Genomic DNA, 26,599 nt, shown 5'->3' on the forward strand with positions numbered 1-26,599 from the left:
TCAGGAAGCTTCGAGCAGTATCATATGTTACTGGAAAGGGGGCGTTCCTGAGGTTAAAACTCTAAACTACAAACACCATTTGTTCAAATCATTTCCGAAGTTTTTTTAATAGTTACTAGAAAGGAACGAGAAACTAACAAAAACACAGTAATTAAAACTAAATCTGTGTTATCTTATTAAGGGGTATATACAATTTATGTTTCAGCATTTCTTTGGCAATAAAAAAATATAATTTATATTTAATGTCGAATATACTTTTTTTAAGTTGTTTTTTTAAATTCATCCTCTAATTTGCATCTCAGTCATTCAGTTGCATCCACTCGTTTTTATGCCCCACCTACGATAGTAGAGCACATTATGTTTTCTGTTCTGTGCGTCCGTTCGGTCGTCCGTTCGTTCGTCCGTCCGTTTGTCCCGCTTCAGGTTAAAGTTTTTGGTCAAGGTAGTTTTTCATGGAATTGAAGTCCAATCAACTTGAAACTTCGTACACATGTTCCCTATGATACGAGCTGTCTAATGTTAATGACAAATTATAGTTTTTATCTCAATTTCACGGTCCAATGAACATAGAAAATGATAGTGGGAGTGGGGCATGGACTACGGACACATTCTTGTTTTCTTATGTTCTCTGCATTAAAAAGTCCTTTTCAAAGCATCTCTGAGTTTTTCACTCATGACTATGTAGATAAGAAAGTTTGCAGCACAGCCAATGATCATTGAAGTTTTTAAAATTTCAATGAGAAGTTTTAATAATTGCTCCACCTAAGAATCATGCAGAGGGTGATACAGTGATAGTTGTCAAATTGACTTTTTTGGGCTTCATATGTTCTATTTGATAAGAAACTGAAAAAAATAACAAATACACATGTGTTGTACATTTGGTTGCTATAGTTACGGTGGCATCATAACAACCCTTTAATTTCAGTCCTAAAACCTTTAAAATTTCTGTTTTTCATCACAGATTTTTTTATAAACTGCTAATTAATGTCGATAAAACAAATAAATGTACTCATAGTCCAACATTTGTTCTAAAAATTAAAGTTGATAAACAGAAGTTGCAACTATGGCAACTCTTGTTTCCATGGCAACCAATTGTTGCAGTTTTTCATTTTCTTAAAAGGAGTGAAAATTACGTTTTTCAAATTCTGTTTTCTTCCAAAAGCAGGGTTCTATGGATAATCTGTTCGTTTGCATTTGTTCATTTGACCTTTGTCTATAACATATCAAAAATAATCGTTTGTAGCCTCCTTTAGATTTAAAAAAAAAAAAAGGTTTTTTTTGTCTCATGTTTTTTTTTCGCATTTTTTTTTCTTACAATAAGCTCAATTATTTTCATGTATTTATAGCACAATTCATTTGATTGTGTCTTTTTAGCTTGTATAACACCTAAATATTGAAACAAAGTAAAGTAAACAGTTACTTATTTATCATTATCGTCAAATCAAACTACCAGTTTCCATGGAAACAGAACACACCGATTTTGAGAATTACACTTTTTTGATAAATGTATGCTTTATAATAATAAAATTTTAATCAAGCATTTATTTTTTTTTAATTTTTCTCCATGTAATACATTGTAACATCAAATTATTCAAAACAATGAAATAAAGTTGAAAAAGGAAATTTGGTCGTCATGGAGTCAAATGGCTAGATTTACAAAATCTTCGTTTCAAATCACTTAAACAATATTTGTTCAAACTATTATTTTCTGTACAAAATCATTGTAAGGAGCAAAAATATGAAATATTGATGCTATACTTAAATCTTTCAAACAACCCTTTGAAGATATTTGTCAATCAATATAGTAGTAATGGTTCAAGATAAAGCTCAACACTGTTTCTAAAAAGGACGACAAATTGGTTGCTCTATAGGATCAGAATACACATGTATCTCATCAACTAAATATTTTTTAAAGATCAATGACAATGAGCCATTGCGGTCAAGGTCAGACAGACAAGTACATCTTACAATTGTTTACTTCAGTACATTAAAGTAGTTATATCTTGTTTTGCTTATGATGATTGAAAAACATATCAAAACACAAAACTTAACATTGACCAATGAATCATGAAAATGAGGTCAAGAGCAGATCAAAGTACCTGCTAGGTATGTTTTTTCCCTTTTCCTTGACAACATTTTCATGTTTTTTATGGTTTTGTTGAAACATGAAAATGTTGTCAAGGAAAAGGGACACCTGACAGAAGGAAATTTCTTAGCATAAGGTATCTGCATAAAAGGTTTGAAGCATCCATGTCTTCTCCCCTCTAAAATATAAAGCTTTCTACAATAGTTTACACTGCTGCAGCCAGATAGTAATCAGTAAAACTTTAAGTCTCCCATATATAGAGCTCTATTTTCACAGGCAATACAAAAATCAGTCAGCATTATTTTCTTTATAATTCTACAAAATTTTTGTTTTTACAAATAGTCAATAAAGTCTTTTCCTTAAAAAATGCAGACACACACAAGCCAATTCAGTCCCTTCTAAACAAACCACTTGAAGGATTAGAGCAACAAGTGTATGGCCCAGTCCTTAATGTCAGATCAAAACTTCTTCAGGCTATAATTCATCCAAAATGGTAGTATGTCCACTGTCTTATTGATATCTTATAAAATGCTCATTCCAAGACATTATGTGACTGTGATAGCTCTATGTCTGTTATTTAACTCAATATGTATGTCCTCTAGAAAATCTACAAAACAGAAATGAAAATATTATAATACATGCAAATTATTAATGGTACATGTATGATCATGTTTAAAATATTTGTAAGAATAAAAATCATAGAAATCAAATGTCATACTTATAAACGCCTGTTTACTCAACAAGCATGTGACGTCAAAACTTGAAACCGTTAAATTTTGTTTAAATGCTTTGGGAGAGGAACAAATGAAAGTAGACAGTCAGCAGTTATGAATAAATAAAGGCAACAGTAGTATACCGCTGTTCAAAACTCATAAATCCATGGACAAAAAACAAAATCGGGGTAACAAACCAAAACCGAGCGAAACGCATTAAATATAAGAGGAGAACAACGACACAACATCGAAACGCAACACACACAGAAACAGACCAATCATCAGACAAAACACCACGAGAATAACAAATGTAACATGAAAACCAAATACATGAATTTGGGATAGACAAGTACCGTGCCACGTCTTATCTCAATATCTCAAAAATAAGAGAAAACACAAACGACTCAACGTTAAAATGCAACACAAAGAGAAACGAACAATATATAACAATGACCATCTTCCTGACTTGGTACAGGACACTTTTAAAGGGGAATAAAAGTGGTGGGTTGAACCTGGTTTTAAGGCATGCCAAACCTCGCACTTTAATGGCAAAGTTAAATATAACATTGAAATGACAACATAATATTACAGGACTACAATACAAATAAATAGGAGAACATATTAGACACAGAAAAACATGATTAATAGATAACAAAAAGTATCAGGTTTAAAATTCAATACGCCAAAAACGCGCCTTGCCCACACAAGACTCACCAGTGACGCCCAGATATAAAAGATCGAAAGTGAAAAAAGTACAAAGTTGTACAGCACTGAAGATCAAAAGTTGAAAAGGTTTCGCAAAATACGGCATTGTTTTTATGCCCGGGATAAGAACATTCTTACTATATAGAACAATTCATGCTATTGCAAACAGTAAATTTTATCAAATGAATATGAAAGAGATATACACAAAGAAACTAAAGTATTAACTAATTACAGAAAACTAAACCTGAATACATAACGCCTAGATATAAAAGATCGAACGTGAAAAAGGTACAAAGTTGTACAGCACTGAAGATTAAAAGTTGAAAAGGTTTTGACAAATACGGCATTGTTTTTATGCACGGGATAAGAACATCCTTATTATATAGAATACTTAATGCTATTGCAAACAGTAAATGTTAACAAATGAATATGAAAGAGATATACATAATGAAACTGAAATATTAACTAATTACAGAAAACTAAACCCAAGTTTATCACAAAATAGACACACATCCGAATCAGTCCAAGCGTCAACGTAATTAAAAAAATTGTGACGTCACATACGATGGCGAAAAGGCAGAAACGTTATGCCACATTTGAATTTATGAAATTTAGAAACAGCATGACGTCACATATGAAAAACTATCATTCAAAAATGAGATAGAATTAGGATTGATTTAGAACTAAATACTGATAATTCATTTAAACAAAATGCATATTGCAATACTTATTAATAGCAATTAACTGTAATATATATATGTCCAGTTTGTTATGAATCCAACTTCAAACGTAAATAATCGTACAAAATTTAATATAATTAATAAAGAGGAGGTGGTTAATTTTTCTATACGTCATACCTAAATATATAATAAGAAGACGTCAACACATTTGACAAAATCTGATGAGAATTACAAATATAACATTAAACATGTAAACTAAATACATGAATTTGGGATAAACAAGTACAGAAACACGTCTTATAGTAATGCGAATTCACATTCAGCAAAACGGTCACAATCGGGAATAAGTCACGTTTGGTAATTAAAAGATTAGACGACATAATGACAAACCACAATCTACCATGTGGTAAAAATGTCCTTAGCTAGTTTGGTTAAAGAGACATTATATGGATCAACCAATTCGTGATGGTGTCCATAAAATTTACGGAGTGTCAATTTTAATCTGTCCTCCTCATAACTTTGTTGGAGCAGTTTCTGCGTAAGGAGCACACTCCTGTATATGAAGTCCGTATAGTGTGAACAAGCACGTGAATAACGTAGTGATGTCCACTGTAATATATAACAAACAATAAATTTGATAAATAGTAAATATATTTTTCTATATTTATCTGATTCAAGTTTTCAACAACAAAAATTGACTCTTTAAAGTGTTGTAGTTGTAATATGTATTTTAAGTTATGCTAATTTTAAGTTTTCATTTATTGACAACCTTGTGTACCTGTGTACCGGAATACAGTGATTTTCACCATTTCACGAAAATCTATCCAAAGTTACAAGCACATTATGATATAGAGTTACAAGTGCTATATATACATGTATTGAACTTTTTCAGCCTAGTTGTAATGTACTTTTACATAATGTGTGTATAGAAATCAAAAGGATCAGTTCAGTTAACAAAAGTGGCACAATCTACTAACAGTTCTCTTTTTGAAATGTTTTTTTTTTTTGACAACCAAGTTGTCTGATATAATCATATCTTTAAAAAAATATTTTCTATTGGTTTATTACCATGTATACAATGTATCAATTTCTTCATAGTTTAAATTTCTGCTCTAGTAACTTTAAATGACACTGGATGACTGTAGAAGGTACCTTAAAAACAGATTAATAATAAATATTCATAAGATTTTTAAATTAACTAAACAAACAAAAATTAATTAGATATAGAATATAGAGTTTAGTATGGCTTTCATTATCACTGATCTAGTATATATATTTGTTTAGGGACCAGTTGAAGGACATCTCTGGGTGCGGGAATTTCTCACTGCATTGAAGACCTACTGTTGACCTTCTGTCTGTTCTATCATGAGTCTATGGTCGGGTTGTTGTCTCTTTGACACATTCTCCATTTCCATTCTCAATTTTAACCTTCATGTCTTTTCTCAAAACAGATTTTTGTATATATATTGGCTTAATTAGGAATAGGAAAAAAAGTGAAATACAAATGCAATTCCAAGATTCCTAAAAGTGAGTCTGGCAACAGTAATTATAAAGAGTAATATAGAGTCAGTGATGTCCACTGTAATATATAACAAACAAAAAACAGTAAAAACAATGTATGTATAATTTCAGTTGCTCACTCTGACATATTAAAAAAATATAGCTTCACAATGCAAAGGCATCATGACATAGTAATCCAGATATTGAAGATTTCTGAAACTTTCATGCAATCCAAGTCCTGGTCTTTCATTGCCTTTGTGGAGTTGCATCCATAAATCACCAATATTCAACTACATGTAAATGACAAAAAAAATATAACATAAAAAATAACAAGAAAGCACACAAATAACACACTTACATTGACTTATAAATCCTTTAAAAGCAGCCTTAAAAGTCTGTAATACATATAATTCAGTGCATGTGGTTGTCCTTTGTTTATGTTGTTTATGTACATGTACTAACTAAATGTTGTATATACATCATGTATATATCATTATATAAAAAAAATGAATATAAATCAGACCGTTTAATAGTTTTCTGTTCGGAATGCTTTACATTTGTTATTTCTGGGTTATTTATATCTCACTATACAGTATGGATTAACTCATTGTTGAAGGATGTATAGTGTTAATGACAGTAGCATAGAAAGTATGTGACTGTCAATTGATCTCTAGCATTTCTACCTGTTATCATGTAATAATGAATGCTTTCATTGCTATCGGGTCCGTTCGCCCTAATAACATTTTCACCCTGGGTTCATTCGCCCATAAAATCTGTTAGCCCTACTCAAAAAAATAATATTGAGGGCATTGAAGTTGAATAAAGATATTTTTATTCTTTAAATTTATGAAAACTCTATCATGGAAATATTTTAAAGCTGATGGGTTGTTTTGGATCAATTACTGATCAATGACATAACAAATCAAAGGAAAAATAATCAATTGGTTTCGGCTATACAAATATTAGAGTAATTTTTCAACAAACTTTCAACATATTCTGTTAACATAATAAACAAAGAAACTAGAAAACCTTTTGGAAAAAAAACCAGGGCGAATTGACCCTGGGCGAACAGGTATCAGGGCGAACAGGTACTAGGGCGAACGTGAATCAGGGCAAACGGCAATCATTCCAAATCTTCCTATTTGGATATTTCAAATATTTAGCATGTTTAGGTTTACTTAATATTAATAAAATAAAAATAAATAATTTAACTGAACATGCAAACTGTAATGACTACATGTCTAGCATTTCACTGGGACCAGCAACTTGAAAGCTATTGGTCACATACATGTACATGGAACCCAGTAAACACTTGAACAAATACTAAATTGAGTTATTGCCCCTCCCCCTTTCCAAAAACTAAAAATCCTATTTTATCATTGTACTTGTATTCCACATTTAATAAAAAAAAAAAAGTATTTTGTATTCCTTCAGGCTCCTTTGGCTATGAAAAGGCCTGACTGTCTGTATTTTGTCTTCATCCTTATGTCAAGTTTCCATATGTAACTTTTAATTACCATGATTACCCTGTTGAAACTCTATACCAAGGTTGTAACAGTGTGGTGTATAAACTCTCAGTGAAATATAAGTAGTAAACATCCATTCTCTGTGGGATAACACTATAAACAATAAAATTGAGAAAGGAAATGGGGAATGTGTCAAAGCGACAATAACCCGACCACAGAGCAGAAAACAGGCGGAGGCCACCAACGGGTCTTCAATGCAGCGAAAAACTCCCACACCCGTAGGTGTCCCACAGCTGGCCCACCAAAAAACATGTATACTAGTATAGTGATAATGTACGTCATACTAAACTCCGAATTATACACAAGAAACTAAAATTAAAATTCATACAAGACTAACAATGGCCAGAGGCTCCTGACTTCGGACAGGCGCAAAATTGCGGCAGGGTTAAACATGGTTATGAGATCTCAACCCTCCCCTTTTACCTCTAGCCAATGTAGAAAAGTAAACGCATAACAATACGCACATTCAAATTCAGTTCAAGAGAAGTCCGAGTCCGATGTCAGAAGATGTAACAATAGAAAATAAATAAAATGACGATAATACATAAATAACAACAGACTACTAGCAGTTAACTGACTTGCCAGCTCCAGAACTCAAATAAACTGATTGAAAGATTATGTCTTCATCATATGAATATTAGGCACAATCCCTCCCGTTAGAGGTTTAGTATCATACTATCATAAAATATATGAGAACAAAATTCGTGTCATGCCAAGAACTGTTTTTCAAATAATTTTTTTAGTTCCGATGCAAAAACCCTATAAGTAAATCAATATTAAAGCCAAAATATGCAATCTTTAATGAACTGACAACAGTATCGTAACTATATCCCTTCTTAATAAGTCCGCTTAAAGGTTTTGTAAACTTTTGAGGTGAATACTAACATTTTTGTGCTTTGTAAAGAATATTATCACAAAATATTGGATGTGAAATTCCTGAACGTATAAGTCTGCTTTCTTCAGTTGTTATATAAAGTCGAGTTATTGAGTGTTGGCAATGCTTTTTGTAACAAATATGTTGTGTACAAATTGTTATGTTGTACTAATCCTAATTATCAGTGTATTATGCATCGCTTTGACTTCATCATACTGTCTCATACTGAGCATTGATATATAATACTTTTTAGGGATATCATTTTGGATTAAGGAGAAAAATAAAAATAGAATTTGAACCATTCATGTGTCCATGTTTCTAGTTTTAGGACAAGGAAAATAGCATTAAATGTTATATTTTACAGAAAGAATCTACTTTTTTGTACATACGCGATATTTCAATAGACTCAAACTAGTTTTCTAAGGCAAGTTTTTAAACAATCTTTTACAAAAATGTCAATATCTTTCTTTTAATAGTATTCAAATATGTCAATTGCATAACAATTGAAATCTTCTGGGGTAAATACCAAAATTTAATCCTGGTATTTATGATGAGTTTATTTGATAGTTATATATTCGTTCGGTATAATAAAACAATTATGGACCTCGTGGAATAACAGGGGCGGATACAGCCATTTTAAAAAGGGGGGGTCCCAACCCATGACAAAGGGGGATCCCAACCCAGGATAAAGGGGGGTGGGGTCCAACTATATGTCACCATTCAAACGCATTGATCGTCCGAAAAAAAGGGGGTTCTGACCCCCGGACCCCGCCCCCCCCCCCCTGAATCCGCCTCTGAATAACCCTTACTTAAGTTGATCATTTTGGATATTCACCTCCTGATCAGCGGGTCATAATTGTATAATGTTCAAGTCTATGGTTTGGCACGCAGTCGATTCCTGGTCGATATTGAATCATCACGCAATCGAGGCAAAAGCATTATAAGACCATTCATTATAAAGCATTATACCAAATTCCGAAGCAGTGACAACGTTGTGTCTACAACGCAACGCCGACCTATGTTTAGCGGAGAGATCGTCACAACTATGTTGGAGTTTAGCAATACGTTTGAGTAACATTTACAATATCTTTGTTATTATTTAGATATATGCCGTTTCATATGTATATATTAAGATTTAGTATATAGTATATAGAGATAGTGATCCAGCAGCGGCTACGGTGGCGTTAGCTTACTTCTTAAAAGCTTTATATTTTAGAAGATGGAAGACCTGGATGCTTCATACTTTGTATATGGATGTCTGCCATATGTTCATTGTCCTTGACCTCATTTCCAAGATTTGAGCGTCTCTGATGAGTCTTATGTATACGAAACACGAGTCTGGCGTACTAAGTTATAATCCTGGTACCTTTGATAACTATTTACACCACTGGGTCAATGCCACTGCTGGTGGACGTTTCGTCCCTGAGGGTATCACCAGCCCAGTAGTCAATAATGTGGAAATTTTATAAATTTTCTATTTACAAAACTTTGAATTTTTCGAAATACTAAGGGTTTTCTTTTCCCAGGCATAGATTACCTGAGCCGTATTTGGCACAATTTTTTGGAATTTTGGATTATCAATGCTCTTCAACCTTGTACTTGTTTGGCTTTATATATTTTGATTTGAGCGTCACTGATGAGTCTTACGTAGACGAAACGCGCGTCTGTCGTACTAAATTATAATCCTGGTACCCTTGATAACTATTTTCATCCTCTATTTGATTGCAATCCAAACATATTCTGTTTTCTCTCTTGATTTTTGGTCTGAAATATCTACCCCTTTCAATCAAAAGGGGATGGAAACTAATTCTTAATTTTGTGAGATTTCTTGTTATATTAGGATAACATTTATACGATTATATATGATTTTGAAATTTAAATTCTCCTAAATACATATTGGCATATAAATGTAATTTATTGTCTTATTTAATATAACGTATTTTTTTTTAGATTATGCAAAGTGTCATTAGATTGTTGATTGTTAATATTTTCCTTTAAGTTCGCTAGTGATACAGTTGTTTGACTACTTACATCACTTGGTTATCAAGCCCCGCTATCTACTTTAGAATCGACATCTTCATATGGCAATTTATGACGTATTATGATTGATTTCACCTGATATGTTACTCGTTTTATTATACTAGACAATTTCTGCCTATGTTTTGTGTTTAAAGTTTTACTTTTAGATTCAAAATGTAAATAAAATGGGTTTTTTTATTTCGAAAATCCTTAAATATAAGAACTGAATGCTGCGTTTTAGAAAATTTCTACGAAACATAGCAAGTCATGCAAGTGTCAATCAAAATTTTCGCAGGAAGCGCTTGATGTAAAATGTGTTGGTCACTTGCTTTCATTTCGTATAAATTATCGAAAAACAACATAGAAATGCATCACGTCTTTCCAAGTCATCTATTGTCCATTTTTGATACTAACTGATTTATTAAGGCACAATCCAAAAGTATAGTACAGTTACTCAAAAACTTTGGTCTTGCGTCGGCTTTTTCAGTTTGAAATCCTACTATAATTAAAAAATGGTCCAAATAATTTCAAAGGTAGGTACAGGATAATTGTTAAACTGAATCATGTAAGTTTCATTTTTTGTAACGAATGTTGAATTTGTTAAAATGTTGTTACATCACTGTTCCAGGTCAGGGGAGTGATGAGCGCTCACAAATATGTTTAACCCCGCCACATTCTGTGTGTTCCTGTCCGCAGTCAGTATAGCTTATAATTCAGTGGTTGTCATTGTTTGCTGTTTATCATATTTGCCCTTGGGTTATTGTTTCGAACATAAATCAGGCCAATGGTTTTTCTCGTTTGATTTGTTCTATATTTTGTCATGTCGGTGCCTTTTATGGCTTGCTTTATATGTTTGGCTCAATGTTGAAGGCCGTACGGTGAATTATAGTTGCTAACATCCACACCATTTTATCTGTGGTACATAATTGTCTCATTGATAACCCTACCACATCTTTTTAGTATACCCCTGCTTAACAAAGTGAGGGTACATAATGATCGAGGTGTCCCTTCGTCTTTGTTCTTTAGAGATTTTTTCTCAATTCTTTATTTTTGGCTCAAATTCTGTAGCATTGGCCTATTATTCTCTATTTTGTAAACCCCTTCCAGGCCCTCATGTATGTTGGGTTGGTTTTTTTTTTGGTCGAGTTAGTATCTTACTCTGATTGTATGGATCAAGCCACTATTAATGCAATTGCATCAGTCGCCATAACTGTTATTTCTTCTGATGCTAGAATGCTATCATCAGCTCAAAGCCATATTGAGTTACGTACTGTAGTCTGAACTATAGAGGTTGAAAACTGGACAAAGTATCTCGCGGAGACCCGAATGCTACTGTAAAAAAGTGATAATTGCAATTATCAGTGAGACCAACTTCGAACTAAAAGTTTGTGAGTATTTTGTTTTTGAAATTCTCAAATAACTATTGAAGAAAAAAATTAACCACAAAACGAATGGGCAAATGTTTCGGGTAAATTTGATTTAATGTACATATAGAGTGTGAAATTTTTTTTTTGTTTTTGTGTGAAATATACTAAATATCAAAATTAAAAAAAATGTAGTATGATTGTCAAATGAAACAACTCTCTATCAGAGACCAAATGGCATACTAGTAGAAGTTAACAACTAACGGTCACCGTACGGTCTCCAACAATGAGCAAAACCCATACCGTATAATCAGCTATAAAAGCCCAGAAATGACAAAAAAACAATTCAAACGAGAAAACTAACTGACTGATTTATGTACAAAATAATGAACGAAAAACAAATATAACATAAAGCAACGACATCCACTGACTTACGGTTCCTGACTTGAGACAGGCACTAAATATATAAGAGGAGGGGATAAGTTGGGTGCGCAATGCACGGCGGCATTGTCATAGAAGTAAGAGGACAAAATTATAGGTTCCAGCCCCGGTTTGGGAGGAAGTCAAGAATCAAATCTACTATAACATTGTTAGGTTGATTTTCTAGACACTTTTTATATATAAAAGTAAGTAATGAAGTAAGTTAATTATTTATTATGTGTAATAACAATTTAACAAAAAACAAATATGTTACATCTCCGAAACAGTGGTCACGTCGTCTCTACTACGCATCGCCGACCTATGTTTACCAATACGTTCAAGTAATATTCATTTGTTATTCATTTAGATGTATGTTGTTTCACATGTATTTATTTTTGCTTTAGTATAATTACTATAGGTACTAAGAGATGTGGGACCTACGTCCACGAGACAGCACGAATAACCAAAAAGACATTGTGTTTACACTTGGCTCTGTTCTTCAATATTGTGGCATCGCTCCGGAGCATCTGGCAAAGAAGAAAATTCAAAACGGAAAGTCCCGAATCAAATGGCAAAATCAAAAGCTCAAACACATCAAACGAATGGATAACAACTGCCATGTTACTGACTTGGTACAGGCATTTTCTCGTATAGAAAATGGTGGATTAAACCTGGTTTTATAGCTAGCTTAACCTCTCACTTGTATGATAGTCGCATCAAACTCCATTTTATTGACAAGGATGTGTGAACAAAACAAACAGACATAATAGTTAAAAATGTCAAAAATAGGGGTACAGCAGTCACCATTATGTTATAATCTTAATCACTATAATACAAACAAATATGTATCAAAGAAACGCAAAAGGGCATATAGACAATGCACATTAGCAAAAATGAAAGACAAGAATACCAAAAATTTACAATAGCACAATAACACAATGACGGGATGTATGAGTACAGATCTACGTCATATGTATCAAAGAAACGCAAAAGGGCATATAGACAAAGCACATTAGCATAAATGAAAGACAAGAATACAAAAATTATCATAGAACTATAACACAATGACGGGATGTATAAGTACAGAACCACGTCATATGTATTAAAGAAACACAAAAAGACATATAGACAAAGCACATTAGCAAAAATAAAAGACAGGATTACTAAAATTATCATAGAACAATATCACTTTGACGGGACGTATAAGTACAGAGTCACGTCAAATGGATATCACCAAAAACATACTGAACAGTAAAAGTCATATTTATATAGACAAATAAAAGAATGAAAAACAAAGTCAGTACGCAGAATCAATACATCAAGACCATCGTGTATTTGTGAAGTTGATACGGAATATTTATCAACAAGGTCGTTGTACCTTCCGATGAACTTTTATAGAAAAAGGACGAGACGTTCTTTGACATACCCCTGGTTCATCAACTTCCTGCTCAGACACTGGTGACGTTTTACAAAGTCTGAGTAGAAGCTGCAAGCTCTTGAATACCGAATAGGTTGGGAAATGTATATCCCATATGCAGATGAAGTTGGTATATTGCTACTACGGTGGGGGAAATTGATACTTTCAAAATTAAAATCGTCTCGTTTGTCATAGATTCTGGTACTGAGATAACTGTGTATGTCAAATTCGAGGTATAAGTCTAAAAATGAGGTAGAGAAAGCCGTGTCTGTTGTTTCTTTAATTTCTAGTTCCAGGGATATATTAATGGAACCCAATCAGAAAAGTTCGAATTATTAATGGAAAGAACATCATCAATATATCTAAATGTGAAATTGAATAACCTGGCTTCTTTGATCTTCTTGTTTTTGACAAGTTTCTGAAGGAACTCCGATTCATATGAAAATAAGAAGAGGTCGGCAAGGAGAGGCGCACAGTTCGTTCCCATAGGAATGCTGACAATTTGTTGAAAAAAGTGTCCCTCCAAATTCAACAAATATGTTGTCAATAAGAAACACCAGCATACTGATCACTTATTCTTCTGTGTAGCATGTGTACCTTTTTGTTCACTATTCACAAAATATGCCTTATGGTATCATAAAGTAATAAATTTATAACGTATGCTACCATTTTTATGTTGAAAAGCATTGTGGATTATTTCTTTCAGACGATTGTTCAATTTCACACTGGGAATGGTGGTATACAGGGTTAAACAATCAAAAGTTTTGATAGAACTAATTTCAGAAAAAGATTGATATTTAAAATTATCCAGAAGTTCTCCAGAGTTGTTTAGAATCCACATATGGTTAATACCACTACGCGAGTAAACAGTTTCACAGTATTTCTGAAGACCCTCTTTCACTGCGGACAAAATTCTAGTCAACCTAATGAACAATTCTTTAGTCGAACATGCAGATGAGCCGGCAATGTACCGTTGTTTGTATGGAATATTGTAAAGCTTCGGTATCCAGTGCAAACAAGGTAAGTCCTCCGATTTGTTGTTCAATGCAATGTTCATTGAAGCCATGAATGACTTATGATTCGCCAAAATCTCATCCTTGTCAAATGATATTTTTTTGTATGTGGGGTTACTTGAGTGCTCATCTAATCCTAATTCTTTTGCAAGACACTCGTAGTAACACGATTTACATACAAAGACAATATTATTTGAAGCTTGTTCGCAGGAACAACACCATACTTATCATGAAGAGATGATAGACATTTCACAGCCTCTTTGTCTATGAAAACGGACTTTGATCGATCATTCACACAGTTTTTCAACTTATGAATGCGACGTTTTATAAAAGAATGTTTTGAACCATTCTGACAAAGTGTCCAGTTCAACTTCTTCTAGTTTAGCCCATGCTCTGGCGTAGTTATAAATTATAAATTATAAATTAACTGTTAAAACTTTGATATTTTTTTAAACTAAGGATTTTCTTCCTCAGGAATAGACTACGCTGTATTTCGCAAAACTTTTAGGATTTTTCGGTCCTCAATGCTCTTCAACTTCGTACTCTATTTGGCCTTTTCAACATTTTTTGATTCGAGCGTCACTGCTGAGTCTTTTGTAGACAAAACGCGCGTCTGGCGTAAATAAAAAATACCGTCAACACGCACATAATAAATATACAAGATTTTTTTTTCAGCTCTGGAAGCAGCGGCATGTCCACGGAAACGTTTCCGTCGGCACAATGTGAATATGACAAAGCATGTTGATATAAACATTGTTACTACTGCAGCAATCAAGATAATGGAGTACATGATTGGATAGTATCCTAGAATATACTTCTGAAAGGCATGGTGTGGTTCGGAGACTAAACATACGTCTCCATCCTTCCTACGACTGAGAATGATTACGAATAATCTCGGAACGTTTACGACCAGAGTAAATAGAAAAACACGTACAGCAAACAATGCAAGATGTTCGTTCACTGATCTGAATTTTGCTCGTTATTGGACATGCCCAAGCCAGAAGTTTCTGTAACCCAAGAGACGCTGTTAACAGTATAGACACAAGGTGGAACGTGTCTCCGAAGTTTGTTAGACAGTAATGCATTAAGCAGTACGAAAACCTTAGCCCAGTTAGTCTTCCAAAAACTTATATTCCTGTATAAGTATAGTTAATGGCACCAAATCCGTATGTATTGTTTCTGTCATCAATACTAATTAAGGTATCACTTCCTATAACTTCATAATGAAAGTTGAAAAAAAGGTTCAAATCCATAGGTACAAAACGTCAGCCAGTGCCAATCCTTGCATTAATACTGTTGTAGGGGACCTTATCTTTTTATGAAATTAAGTTCATCACAATGGAAAGGTATGAAATTATTGGCCCTACAAAAATATTCATCCAAAAAAGAGTTCGTGCGTACAGTATGAACAACATGTCGTTAATTGTTACAAATGGATTTTTCACTGAATAATAATTTAAAAAAAAACAATTTTAGGTTACTAAGAATAAAAAATAATTCTGTTTGTGGCAGAGAGTAAGAACAATGCTCACATTATCACTGTGATAATGTTACCTGGTCGGGGAGGAAGTAAATACTCAGATCAACTCTGACATTGTTAGGTTAATTTTCCGGGCACTCTCTCTCTATATATATATATATATATTTGTAACATAGATGGCCTCATTTGCCTATTAAACAATGAAATAAATTACCCAATGAATTCAAATAAAACGCATAAGCAACAATTTATTAAAACGGACATCCGGGATGGAGGTCCTTATCATAACACGACTAGTCAAACTTGTAAACTGAACATTAAATTAAATGGTTCAATTAACTTAATGCAATTATGCCCGAGGAGTGCTACGAAATCGTGTCAAAAAATAAATATTCTTCAAAGATAATTTATGCAAAGTGCAACAATCCAGACTACATAATCTGTTATATCCTTTAATAATTTCCTCTAAATAGCAACCTTTAATAATGAGTGATCGTTGAAGTATTTTACTTTCCTACTTGTCGTTGAAAAAACATTTATTTTTTATCGGTGCCTTGTGGCCAATAATCCAGTCGTTCTATCCTTATGGCTAAAAAAAATAATTACAATAAGAAACTTATTGAGCGTTATCGTGTCGATGATGTTATCACACTTGATATACTTAAAAAGTCTTCCAGGTTAATATTGGCGAAAAATGGTAAGGAAGTGTTCAAATCATCGGGGTTTTTTTTTTAATGAAAACTGGGAAATTTTCATTTTTATTTTATAAATGGATATAACAATATAACTCTTTTTGAAACATCGCAAACATTATTGATTTTGAAAAATATTTCATGACAAAAAAAGCATATTTTGAATCAAAAACTACATTTTTTTTATCATGAACTCAAAAAACAGGAAACAAGAACAAATTTCAATTATTATGAAAATAACATTTTTGTCAACATCTTCCAAATGAATACTGAATAAGTTTGAATATTCAATTTCTCTGATGATATACACTATTCATGATATACATCCTAGTCGTACGCTTCCTTCCTTTTTAAATCATTCAAAACTGAAGGTATTGATAGAACTTAGATTTCGTTAAGCTATTTATAAATTGTTCCAGAACCTCAGAAGTCGCAGGAAGAAAGGATTCAGTCGAGTTAACTGGTTTTGCCAATGTTTCTTGTTATATATTCATATGCCGATCTAACACGCCTTCTAGACTGAACTAATGACGTTTAAGAACGTGTACTTCAAAGTTGATAGATATAAGAAGATGTGGTTTGCGTGCCAAAGAGACAACTCTCCATCATAAGCTTGGTAAGATTACTCGGTCTTCAAATGCGCCATTACATTGCTCTAAAGTAAATCCATGTGCTTCAATACGAAAATTTTTGTTTTCAACAAATTGATGCAACTTAAAGAAAAACTAGTATTTGTATTGGTGACTGTTACTAGTATATGTACTTGTTTACATTTACATCATTTGGTCTCAAATAGGTGCATCATTGGCAATCATAGCCAAGTCTTTTTATTGTTATATTGATAGCATCCTGAGAAGGGTTTGGTTTTTGTGATTTGTTAATCTAATAAATCTAAGTATGAACGAAAAGGTGTTCAAATGTCATTTTATATTGTTGGATTATTGTTGCTTCTTATCCATGGCCCGTTTCAACTATTTAACGCATCATGTTCATCACAAACTGGATGATTGTTGCATACAAATCGTCCAGTGACCAGTATTTCATGCAAATTCAGGACGACGACAACTTTACAAATAATATAATACAATATGTTAGTTCTGCAATCAATGATGCAGCAAATACTGTAGATTCATTTATTTTCGTGGGTATCAATTTTCGTGGATAGAGAAAAAAAGACGTTTCGTGGTATACGTAAATTCGTGATCGCTGATTACAACAAAAAAAATTAGATACGTAATTCGTTGATTTCTTTTTGATTTAGGAGATCATTTAACATCCTTGGTTCGATCAATAATAAAACAAAACAAGAAAGAAGGAATTCATTGAAAAAGTTTTGAATTGTCAAAATCCTCGCTTAATTGGTCATTCTAGGTTAAAGTGTTCATTGATAACTTCGATTACAATAATGGGCAGAGACAACTACATTGTAATTATTTGTTTGTTTTACAATTTATGAATTCTTGTCTGAATTCTATAAGGCATTCAAAACTTTATGATTGAAAGCTTTTGCCAAACTCCAAAACAGTGACAACGTATTCTCTACTACGCAACGCCGACCTATGTTTAGCGGAGCTATATGTCGCCACTATGTCGGTGTTTAGCAATACGTTCGAGTAATATTTATTTGTTATTCTTTTAGATGTATGTTGTTTCGCATGTCTTTATTTTGCTTTAGTATAATAACTATAGGTGAACAGAGATGTTGGACCTACGTCGATGAGACAGCAACGCAACGACACAAATAACTAAATTACATTGGGTTAACACTTGGCTCTGTTCTTCAATATTGCGGCATCGCATCATCTGGGGACTATGGTTATATAGCAGTGTAATGACTATTCGCCAACGACAAAAAAGAGACAACAATTGAATAATTAAAACTTTTTTTATAATCAAGAAGTTCATATAGGACAAAATATATTAGAAAGCTTAGATCAGTGTAATATGTAATTATAAAGGGGGCGTTCCCAGGCTTAAAACTCCAAACTACAAACCCCATTTGTCCAGTTCTTTTTAACAGAGTTAAACCCAGCAATTCCAATTGGATCTGTGTCATATTCTTAAGGTGTATAAACACATTATGTTTCAGCATTTCTCTGACAAAAAACAATATCATTTACATTATACGTCCAAGATCCTCTTTTTGAATTCTTATTTTAAATCCATCCTCTAATTTGCATCTCAATTATAACTTCATGTTTTTTTTTAACTTCTCTGCATTTAAACATCTTTTTTAAAGCATCTCTCAGTTTTTCACTCATGACTATATAGATAAGAAAGTTTGAAGCACAGCCAATGATCATTGAAAATTTTAAAATTTCAATGAAAAGTTTTAAATTTTCCAAATTTATATCAGTATGATCCCAGGTAATGGTCAGTAAGTAGTTCATTGGTTCACTGTATAGTGAAGCAATCAGTATATCAGAAGCTTCACTAAATTTGTCGCCATGCTTGAACATACATTTCAATACATCATTCCAATACGTGTTATTTGTTACTGAACTACAATATTTGATTACTGCATAATCATTAATGGACTGCTTGAAATGTCTTAACATCTCCTTTGTAAGAAAAATGTAAAAATTAACAAGGTCGTCCTTTAGATATTCATAGTAGACTTGTTTCAGTTGATCTTTAAAAAACGAATCGACCGAAGATATCATTAAATTTTCATATGCAGAAAAAAATTGTTCATGTTTATTAAGTTTTTTTCTTTTATGATGTGATGGCAGTTCAATAAAATCAGAGAAGCAAGACTCTCCTGAGATATGACTCAAGCTATCCTCAAAACATGCTGAATATATTTTGTCAGTCTCGGTCGACAGTTTCTGTAAAGCAATATGCTGCATGTCCAAATTTGATCTATATGTACCGAATAGAGTTGCGTTGACATAAAGCCTTGGGATTTCTGTAAGAAAAAAGATCGTCATTACGCACACAATCAATATGCAAGATTTTGTCTCAGTTCTTGAAGCCGCAGCATGTCCACGGACAAGTTTCCGTCGGCACAGTATATATATAATAAAGAATGTTGATATAAGCATTGTTACTACTGCAACAACCAAAAAAATGGAGTATATTATCGGATAGTATGCTAGAATATACTTCTGAATCGAATGTTGTGGTGCGGAGACTAAACACACATCTCTTTCGTTCCCACGACTGAGACTAATTACGAAAAATCTTGGAACGTTGACGACCAGAGTAGACATAAAACATGTACTACAAACAATGAAAGATTTTCGATTATTGATCTGAATTTTGCTCCATATTGGACAGGTCACAGCCAGGAGTTTCTGTAACCCAAGAGACGCTGTTAATAGTATGGACACAAGATGAAATGTGTCACCTAGGTTTGTAAGACAGTAATGTATTAAGCAGTACGGAAACTTCAGTCCAACTAGCCTGTTTAGTTCTTCAGACCTTTTTTTATCAATAGTATTATGTATGTCATCAATACTATCATTTCCTATCACTTCATAATGAAAATTGAAAAAAGGTTCAAATCCATAGGTACAAAACGCAGTGAGTCCGTCAGCCAGCGCCAATCCTTGCATTACTATTGTTGTAGGTGACCTTATCTTTCTATGAAATAAAGCCACAAAGATGATAATGTTCATCACAATGGAAAAATACGCAATTATTGGCCCTATCACAATATTCATCCAAAATGGAGTACGTGAGTACAGTATGAACAACATGTTGACAAATTGATCTTTTACTTAATAGTATAGTACATAAAATATACTTTTATCTATATCAAAATTCAAGATAAGAAAACAATTTGTTTGTTTTTAAGTGGCAGGATGTAAGACGGAGATGCACAATATATCATTGTGAGATTTTTTCAATGAACCACAATCAGTGGTTAAGGAATAGTTGTAGATATAAAATCTGTATCCTAAAATAATACAATGGCATAGTCAATGATATGGTATAAAAACCCAAAACCCATTCAGGTTAAAAAGTAAAAAAGGAGGCGTTACCTCATGAATAATCCATGAAAGTTTAATTGCAATCTAGTTAGAGGGTTTACAGATGGCGGATGTCATACTCCTTATATAAAAGGACATGGAGTATAGGAAACCACAGACATCAATCATATCAAAAAGTAAATTAGAAGATGCACAAGTACACTACTAAAAATTATAAGAAAGTTTATATTAAATTCGTTCTTTTGTTTAAAAGAAATTGATCGTCTCTGGTCGTTATCGAAAATGTCCAGACCGCAATAATTCCTCAGAAACTGTCTCAAAAACTGAAAAAATTTCATTTATAATGAAAAGAAACTTATTTTATCGGTTTTGTTTGTATTTATGTACACTGAACTTTAATTTTAAGATTCAAAATAATAAATGAAGTTCAAAATATCCATAGTAAAATTTTACAATTGATAACATTTTTTTTTTTTAATTGTTTATTTAGGTTGTTAAAGTTAATATAAAGAATGACAGTTGCCGTAATAATTGATTTACAGTGAATATATACTACACATGTGCAATTAGAGGTTAAGCAAACAAAAAGAATCAGTCGTGTAAGAATGGCTTGGAGTGCACTCTGAAAGCAATGATTTTTGCATATTTTTAAAAATCAAACTCTCAAGACGGACGGACGGACGACAGACTAAAAAGTGGGGTGTACCAGTTAGAAGATGCTGTAGGGTTACAAATAAGAAACTTGTCTACCACAGACCAGATGAGGTGGAGTTTAGCAACTATATGTCACCATACGACATTCAACAAGGAGTAAAACCTTTATATAGAAATCTATAAAAAGGACCAACTAGCAAATTTGATATGTACCGGATCGCCTAGAATCGACGATAATGTGCAGATAAGGAAAACATAATAATCTAAAGATTATCACATTTATATATGGAACAAACGGTGTGGCCTCGTGGTTGATGACTGGTCGGCATGCTGTTGTTATGTGAAGTTTCTTTTAAAACTTTTATTGTTACAAAAATAAATGGCTAAGACTGGGTTTGACAGATACTTCATTATGCCAACATGGAGATTGGTGCAATCAAATATACTTGGGGGGAAATGGTCAAAGTTTGAATTTAGTGCGTGACGACTACTACTATGAATGCCAAAAATTACAAACGAAACAGGAGATATCATAACAGATTCATCTGAAATTTTAAAGTTAGAAAAGACCTTTTATGAAAATTTATATAAAAGTACAAATCCTAATGAAAATGAAATAAAAAAATATATAACAGAAACAAAAGTAGATAAAACTCTTTCTCATGAGGAAACTCCAAATCTAGAAGGGGGCTTACCATAAAAGAATATACAGCAGCTAATAAATCTATGAAACTAAATAAATCACCAGGTATCGACGGGCTCAGTGTAGAATTTTATCGAACCTTCTGGACAAATCTAAAAGAAATTGTTGTTAAAGTATTTAACACATGCTATCAAATAGAAGAAATGAGCACACTACAAAAATAGGAGTAGTCTTTTTATTATATAAAAAAGGAAACCCACTTCCTTTGCACAACTATAAACCAACTACTTTACTCAATGTTGACACAAAACTTATAGCACAAAGTCTTTAACCAATTCTTACAAAAATCATCCATAGTGACCAAAACGGTTACATAAAAATAGGTATATAGGTTTCAACATTCGTCAAATTCAAGACATAATAGACCATGCAGAATACTTTAATTTTGAAGGAGCATAGCTCTTCATAGATTTTTTGACTCATGGGAATGGCCATTTATGTATGGAGCACTCAAGAAATTTGGCCTTCCAAATCTTTTTATAAAATGGGTTAAAACTCTGTACAAAGAATAGATATTACCGGTTGTATGTTTAACAATGGGTGGGTCTCATCACCATATAACATCAAACTCGGGATTAGGCAAGGCTGCCCGTTAAGTTCCCTGATTTTTGTTATTGCCGTAGAAATTCACAATTCTATATGGGATGGTAAAACGTCAAACGAACAACACTTATCAAAGATACTACTGATGGAGGGCTTAAGATGACAGATGTAAAGAATTATATTACTGCACTACAAATAGCATGGATCAAAAGACTTACTGCAGATGATTTTGCTAACTGGAAAGTAATTCCGACATTTTACTTTAATAAATTTTGTGCTTATTTCATGCTACTTTACATGAATCCAGACAACATTTACTCTACACAAAACCTACATAAAACTTTACCAAAATTCTACTTAGGAATTGTAAAGTCTTGGTTCAAAGAACAAAATTTAAATAATACCAAACTCAATATGAATTTTAAAAACATTAGACAACAAATCTTATGGGGAAACAAACTGATAAAATTTCAAGGAAAGTGTTTAGTTTTTATAAAATGGATAAAAGAAGGTATTATATATGTTAATGATATAATTGACCAAAATGGTAATATCTCTCAAGAAATAATATCTAATAAAATATCCTCAAAATCCAATTTAATGTTTGAAATTTCAAAACTTAAATATGCTATACCAAATGAATTGCTCAAGGTACTTAAATCAGAAAAATCAATAAAATCAAAAGAAAGAAATAAACTTAACATTTGCATTAATTCAAAAGAAAAAAATACGATAATAAGTTTACAAGTAATGGAAACAAAACAGATATACACACACATTAATAGTGGAAATGAAGACACGCCTTCAGGTTTCTTTAAATGGAAACGTGTACTAAATTTAGATTCTTTAATCCCAATTAAATCAATGCTAAACTTTGTATTTACTTATTTAACAGGTCAGGAACACTACCTTATATGGAAATGCATGAATTGGCATACTTATGTTATCACACGTGTAATTGTTTATTTATTTACGTGTGACGCAATTTATTGTTACCTGGATTTTTTTACCTATCCACTAAATGAGTAACAATGCATTATGGAGTACTTTACAATCAACCAAGAACACGTGCTTCTTACTGAAATACAACACATTTTTTCGTGCAATGCGGGATTAACAATCTCGCTTAGTTTTTCATTTTTTGTATCCACATTTATAGTTCGTGATATAAAGTATTCGTTCCATGCTCAGATAAATGAAGAGTTGTTTCTATGCGAAGAAACAAGTGTTTGAATTACTAAATTTATAGCTATTTACATGTTTGATGATGACACGCAGATTTCATGTATTCGTCTACCAGACAGCAACGAAACAACAGTGAAAAACATAACTACCAATAAAACAAACATACAAGTGTAAATATAAAAAAAGAAGATGTGGTATGATTGCCAATGAGACAGCTATCCACAAAAGACGAAAATGACACAGACATTAACAACTATAGGTCACCGTACGGCCTTCAACAATGCGCAAAGCCCATACCACATAGTGAGCTATAAAAGGCCCCGATAAGACAATGTAAAACAATTCAAACGAGAAAACTAACGGCCTTAAAGTCAGCCGTCGATAACAGCCGATGCTAATATTAAAGTTTGCAGCAACTTTCGTATAGATAGTTAAAGAGAAATGTGTGATCCATGAATTTTGTGTTCATACAAAAGACGAAGACTTAGAGTTTGTGACTTAACTTTTTAAGTTTTCACAATTTTTTTTTTATATTGTACCTAATGTGATGGTTAAAAAGTAATTTAAATCCAGGAAAAAATGTATTTACATCATTGTCTTTAAGAAACAACAACGTTTGATCATCAATCGGGGCCATTAATAGCCGACTATACGGTATGGGGTTTTCTCATTGTTGAAGGCATTACAGTTGCCTATCATTACTTACATCGACTTCATTTGTGCTTAAGTGGATAGTTGTCCCATGTGGCAATCATACCCATTCTCCTCATTTTTGTATATAAACATCCCTCAGAAGTTCGAGTTTCCATTATGAAATATTTACATACATGACAGTGTTTACAAAATCTATAAGTTTTGATTTTTGACATATTTCAGTATTTCGGACTTTTAAACTGTTCCCTTTGCTCTGACGGCAGTGGCAAACAACTGTAAAAAATGTTTACCATCAACGACTATAGAGCTCTTCGTTGATAGTAAACATGCATATTTAGAGTATAAATATTGTGTGTTAGTATATATATGGAACAAATAACTGATATACATCGAAAAATTTAAGATTTATGATAATAAGGGGGAGGGACTATATGGATCCTGTCCTCAAGCACCTGTGTTCAGATCCTGATAAAAAGTTTACACATCCAGTACATATAGAAGTGTTTCTGTGTCAGTTTTCGTGTTTTCGAGGCAGTAATGTTTTTGGAATGACATTATATATGTTTAAAAGAGATTACAAAATGTTCATACTTGACAGTGATCACTTCATCCGAAATTTCACGGTTTCACGCCGTGAAGTTATTGCACAAGTACAATGAATAATGGGAAAAAGCTGATTAAATACTTTTACAAGGCGAGAAAGAAAGTCCAACAGTGAGGGTTCGTAATCAATACTTTTTCAATCTGAGCATGCAGATTGAAGATTATGTTATATATTTTACAATAAACATATTCGCAGAACAAAAATATTTATTTTGAGAGTCCAAGACACTATATTAGTCAACAGGTTTTTTTTCACTAATTCCACGTGTTTTCGAGTTGTAGTAAACTTGTAGTAGCCCCCAATGCATTGTAGTTCATTGAGTCGATTGGTCAGTTTTTCGAGGCCATCTTGGCCTTGTGTTTTATGAAATTACTATGCAAATTTATTCTGACGTCAGGAAATCTAGAGTTCTCGACCTGTTTAAAAGATAACAGAGTATAAATATTTAAATGGAAATTGATGCATCATATCCTTCCTTGTAAACAACTGCCTTTTCGATGGAAGATAAAAGAAGACAGTAAATGTGACTTATGTAATGTAACAGAAGATTATAAACATTTTTTTCTAGAATGTCAATACTTTAAAACTTTTTGGGAGAAGATCAAAATACTATTAAATAAAGTTAAAATTGGTCATCATATACTAAACTACAGAAATCTCATAATAGGATATAAAATATGTGATATCAATTATCATGATATAAATCTTTTGGTGACACTCATTACATTTTCTATTCACAAGTGCACCCACAGTTCAAATTATAAAACTACAAATTTTGATGTATATGCCCTGTTCAAAAAAGATTTTTTGAACTACTTAAATATTTCGACACTTTCAGGTGGTAAACATGGTAAAATTTTGAAAGAAGTAAGCTTGTACATATACTTATTATTCTTGCATATATGTTATATGCTATATTTATTCAGCAAAACATGTGTCTCAATATTATTTAATCTGAAAACCACATGTTGTGGACTTCGTCATGATCTTGATCAGTGATAAAAGATTTAACCCCTTCTATCCTCTTGAAGCATCCTTCAGTTAATATATCACATATTCATGAATAAATAAACTAATATAATGTACTTCAATTCGCAACCAAGTATGTATACCTACATAATTAATATATATACAAACTGCTTCGCCTGTTAACTTGCCTCCATCGCGTGATCCGTGATCGATAGGTCATGACCAGGTCAACTAGCATATATACAGAGTCAAAGCGATTCACGAATGTATTTTTTTCCGGAAATTAATTTCTGTAGTAATCTGTATACATAATATTGATACATGTAAATCTAGCCATTTATTATTATTATTAATTCACTGAACTATCTCCCTGTTTGTTCAGTAAAACTAACACTACAGGGGTGCCCTGTCAAATGCTGTAGACATGGTATTCATTTTAACAGCAATAGTGCAATAAATCAGTTTTTAGATAAAAAAAAAATTACGTGATGCAGTATTTGAAGTTACTGGTACACTGGGAACCAGTCACAATCCAAGAGCGCGTACTGTTGTAAGAACTAGCTGTCATCTTAACGAAAATGGCAATGCGATGTAATGTGGAGATGAACTGAACAAACGTTCGTCGGCTAGACTATTAAAAAGAAGGGGATAAATAAAATCAGCCTTTGAAAATTAGGTATGAAATAAAATTTATCATTAGAATGTTAGTCGTTTTTAAGCCATGTTTTCGATAGTTGATGGGCATTACTTTCTGATTTGTGAGTCTGTCTTTTCCGTATCAGGTTGTGTTTGGTTTAATGTAGTTTGTGGTTACATTATCTTGAAACTAACTACACATGTACATAATGAAGTGAAGTTTATAT

At 32.6% G+C, this 26,599-nt stretch overlaps 1 long non-coding RNA gene across 1 annotated transcript; it reads right to left on the reverse strand.

The window, feature by feature from the left end:
* Positions 1 to 765: 765 nt before the first annotated feature.
* Positions 766 to 25,947, reverse strand: LOC143083690 (uncharacterized). Its single transcript, XR_012980837.1, has 3 exons — positions 25,884 to 25,947; positions 5,253 to 5,336; positions 766 to 2,693 (listed from the first exon to the last, which is right to left on the reverse strand). It is a non-coding gene; the product is annotated as an uncharacterized LOC143083690 (long non-coding RNA).
* Between the last annotated feature and the right edge of the window lie 652 nt (positions 25,948 to 26,599).

This window comes from Mytilus galloprovincialis, chromosome 7 (assembly GCF_965363235.1).
Source record: "Mytilus galloprovincialis chromosome 7, xbMytGall1.hap1.1, whole genome shotgun sequence".
Lineage (NCBI taxonomy): Eukaryota > Metazoa > Mollusca > Bivalvia > Mytilida > Mytilidae > Mytilus > Mytilus galloprovincialis.